General features: G+C 47.6%; 1 pseudogene; it reads left to right on the top strand.

Annotated features, from left to right (window-relative positions):
* The first annotated feature begins 3,614 nt into the window (after positions 1–3,614).
* LOC105722522 (elongation factor 1-gamma-like) lies at positions 3,615–4,538 on the top strand (annotated as a pseudogene).

Genomic DNA, 4,538 nt, shown 5'->3' on the forward strand with positions numbered 1-4,538 from the left:
GAAGTGGATTATGAGAAGACAGTCAAACAGTAAACAGTGTGAAGCTCTCCCATTCCCCTCATGCCTCCATCTGATGTAGGGCTTCTCAGACAACAGGCTCTCCACAGTCTCAGGACATCACTAGTGCAGGGACAGTGGCTTTGCTGGATGAAACTCTAGCTCTAAGCAGACTGATCCTAGGAACTAAGAAGACTAATCCTATGCACCTGGCCTACAGTGGCCCCCAGGGTTGTCCTTTTTGAGCAGGACAAATATATAAAAACAGAGTTTGGGTCCCCTTGTTATTTCCAGGATTGCCAAGAATAAGCCACTGCCATGCTCCGTAGTCCATATTGTGTGAGATCTTTATTCTTTCAATGCTCTGATTCTTGACATGAAAAATGAGAGACATTTATTTGTCTTTCCTCATGCAAAATCTGCAGTTCTCGATCTTCCCACATGGTACCTCAGAACATTTTTGGCCTTTTCTCTGACAACCTGACATTGTAACCACAGAACCACTCCAATCTGGTTCAACTTTGTCAGTAACAAAACGATTAGCTATTTTTCAGTGCAATAGACTCCCAGGTTGCAGGTCACGCAACGTAAGCTTACCCAGATAAATCCAGCATGCCCAATTTGTAACCCCAGAGCCAGCCAGAATAACAAAGTCAACCACAGGTGGAACCTAATGCTTGGATTGAGGAATAGGGACCAAATTAAGAATCAAGGGGTGCTCTGTTTTGTTGCAGTACAGACCTAAAAGCCAAGGACTCAGCATCACCTCTTTGCATAAACCAAATTAGACCATACCTCATTGCATTTTTCTATCTCTCCTGTTGTTACTCTCTACTTTTAAAATCCACCCCTAGACCGCAGCTCGGGGAGACAGTTGAACATTGCCTTCTCTCTACTTGCCAGTTGACTTGCAATAAAGCTTTTTCTTTTCTCAAAAGCTGATGCCGTAGTATTGGCTTCTATGCACGTGGACAGCAAGCCCATTGCTCGGTAACAACATGACCCAGAACATTCCAAGGATGATTATAACTAATCACCTAACATTTCAGTATTAATGTTCAATATTTACCCACTCTTAAAACATACCAAGTTCCAGTTTCAATCAGAACACGTATTGCAAAAAAAGTGAGGCACATAGAAAATGTGAGCAAACCAAGATCATTTACACAGATGAGAACGCTTAGGCTCAAGGCGGCTGCCTACTCCAGGTCACACATCCCCAGAGTTACAGGGCCAGGACGCAAACTGAGGCCATCTGTACCCAAATCTACTGACTTTGCCACTAGTCCATACTAGCTCACATGGGGTAGCTCAGTTCCTCAGAACAACCCCACTTTATGGGGAAAACTGATAATATAAAAAGGTCAAGCCTTTACCGTGATGCCGTAGCTGGGGTGAGCATCAAGTTTATCCAAACAGTGGAGAGAATGAGAGAAAGAGAAAGTGGAAAGAGAGTCTCCCTGCGAAGTGATCATTGTTTCCGATTCACATTCCTTACAGAGTTTTTCACCTTTTTGACCTCCTAATAATCTGAATTAGAGCTCTGTGCCACCCTGCCCTGGTCACACACACACACACACACACACACACACACACACACACACTCTTGAACAGTCAAGGACAGTGTGTCCTAAGAAGGCCAGAGAAGTCAGTCTAAACAGGTATGCTCCATCCCAAGGGATGCAGCGCTCTGTCCCGAAGAGCATGGGGAAGAAACATAGGCCACCAGCTGGGGACTCTATCCAGACAAACCCACGACCCAGATAAGAAGAGGCCAGATAAACAAGGCTGCCCAGTTCTCACCCTCCTCTCTGGGCAAAGTGGCCGGGGCAGAGGACAAAGCACGCACCTGTCCCCAGCACTGGTCTGGTTTCTTTTTTTAATCATTTAGACAATGGCTTATCAAGAATCTGGCTCCTTTAAATAGACTGAGCTGTGGACCAGGGGCCAGGAATTCAGCTCTCAGCCCCACCCGGTCACTGTGGTGTGACCCGCCCGGCCACTGTGGTGTGACTCGCCCGGCCAGTGTGTCTTTTCCTCTTGCCTCCCTTCCTCACTGCCTCGCTCATAAGAGATAGAAAGTCTGCCTATCTTCTGCACAGCAAAAGAAACTATCGATAGAGTGAACTCGCAACCAACAGAATTGAAAAAAACTCTTGGAATCTACCCATCTGACAAAGGGCTAATATCCAGAATCTATGGCGAACTTAAACAAATTTACAAGAAAAAAACAAACAACCCCATCAAAAAGTGGGCTAAGGATATGAACAGAGAGTTTTCAAAAGAAGACATTTATGAGGCCAACAAACATGAAAAAAAGCTCATCATCACTGGTCATTACAGAAATGCAAATCAAAACCACATGGAGATACCACCTCATGCCAGTTAGACTGGCGATCATTAAAAAATCAGGAGACAACAGATGCTGGAGGGGATGTGGAGAAATAGGAACACTTTTACACTGTTGGTAGGAGTGTAAATTAACCATTGTGGAAGATAGTGTGGTAATTCCTCAAGGATCTAGAAATAGAGATACCATTTGACCCAGCAATCCCATTATGGGGTATATCCCCAAAGGATTATAAATCATTCTGTTATAAAGACACATGCACACGTATGTTTATTACGGCACTGCTCACAATAGCAAAGACTTGGAACCAACCCAAATGCCCATCAATGATAGACTGGATAAAGAAAATGTGGCACATATACACCATGGAATGCTATGCATCCATAAAAAAGGATGAGTTTATGCCCTTTGCAGGGACATGGATGAAACTGGAAACCATCATTCTTAGCCAACTGACACAAGAACAGAAAACCAAATACCACATGTTCTCACTCATAAGTGGGTGTTGAACAATGAGAACACATGGGCACAGGGAGGGGAACATCACACACTGGGGCCTATCAGGGAGTGGGAGGCTACGGGAGGAATAGCAGGGGGTGGGGGGATTGGGGAGGGATAGCATTAGGAGAAATACCTAACGTAGATGATGGGGTGATGGATGCAGAAAACCACCACCATGGCACATGTATACCTATGCAACAAACCTGCACGATCTGCGCATGTACCCCAGAATGTAAAGTATAATAAATAAATTTTTTTTAAAAAGAAAGTCTGCCTGTCAGCCTTCCTTAGAGGGCTACAATCAGGCATATGATAAAAATAACAGCAACACCCCCATTTTTCTGCAGAATCACAATGGCAGCTGGGACCCTGTACACATATCCTGAAAACGTGAGGGCCTTCCAAGTGCTCAGCACGCTGGGACTCAGGCCCATATGCTCTCCGCACCACCCCACTTCCACTTTGGCCAAACAACACCCCTGAATTTCTCTGCAAATTTCTTGCCGGCAAGTTTCCAGCATTTGAGGGTGATGATGGATTCCACGTGCTTGAGAGCAGTGCCATTGCCTACTAAGAGGAGCTGTGTGGAAGTACACTCCAGAGGCAGCAGCCCCAGCGCTGCAGGGATGAGCTCTGCCGACGGCAATCCAGCGCCAGTACCCGGGAGCTCCCCAGTGCAGGCTCCATGCACCGTAACAGAAAGGCCACTGAGTGTGCAAAGAAGGCGGAGAGGTGAATGCTGGAGCTGTTAGACACTCACTTGAAGATGAGTTTTCTGGTGGGTGAACAAGTGCCACTGGCTGATGTCACAGCTGTCTGCGTGCTGCTGGGGCCCCTTAAGCAGGTCCTGGAGCCTTCCTTCCACCAGGCCAACCGCTGCTTCCTCACCTGCATTAACCAGCCCCAATTCCAGGGTGTCTGGGGGGAAGTAAATCTGTGAGAACATGGCCCAGTTTGAAGCTAAAAAGTTTGCAGAGAGCCAGCTAAACAGGACATGCCTGTTTAGGAAAGGGAAGGGTTCACGGCAGGGGGCAGAAGCCCTGGGCTGAGCAGAAAGGGCAGAGGAGGAAAGCTGCCCCTGCTCCTGAGGAGAAGGTGGAGGAATGTGGGCAGCTGCTAGCTGCTGAGCCCAAGGCCAAGGACCCCTTCACTCATCGTCCAAGAGCACCTCTGTGTCGGATGAATGTCAGTACAGGTACTCTAAGGAGGACATGCTCCCTGTGGTGCTGCCATATTTTTGGGAGCAGTTTGACAAGGACAGCTGGTTCCTGTGGTTCTCAGAGTATCACTTCTTTGAAGAACTCACCCAGATCTTCAGGAGCTGCAATCTCAACACTGGAATGTTCCGGCGACTGGCCAAGCTTCAGGAGCTGCAATCTCATCACTGGAATGTTCCAGCGACTGGCCAAGCTGAGGAAGAATGTTTTTGTCAGTGCCTTCTTTGGAACCAACATTAGCAGCTCTGAGTCTGGGTCTTCCAGGGCCAGGAGCCTGCCTTCTCACTGCGTCCAGCTTGGCAGGTGGGACTACAGGACTACAATCATACACATGGTAGAAACTGGCTCCCGGCAGCAAGGAAGCCCAGACGCTGGTTCAAGAGTACTTCTCCTAGGAGGCGGCCTTCTGCCATGCGGGCAAAGCCTTCAGTCAGGGCAGGATCATCAAGTCAGCACCTCTTGCCACTGTCTAG

The sequence above is a fragment of the Aotus nancymaae genome, unplaced genomic scaffold (assembly GCF_030222135.1).
Source record: "Aotus nancymaae isolate 86718 unplaced genomic scaffold, 86718_ANA_hifiasm-v0.15.2.pri h1tg000038l, whole genome shotgun sequence".
Taxonomy (NCBI): Eukaryota; Metazoa; Chordata; class Mammalia; order Primates; family Aotidae; genus Aotus; species Aotus nancymaae.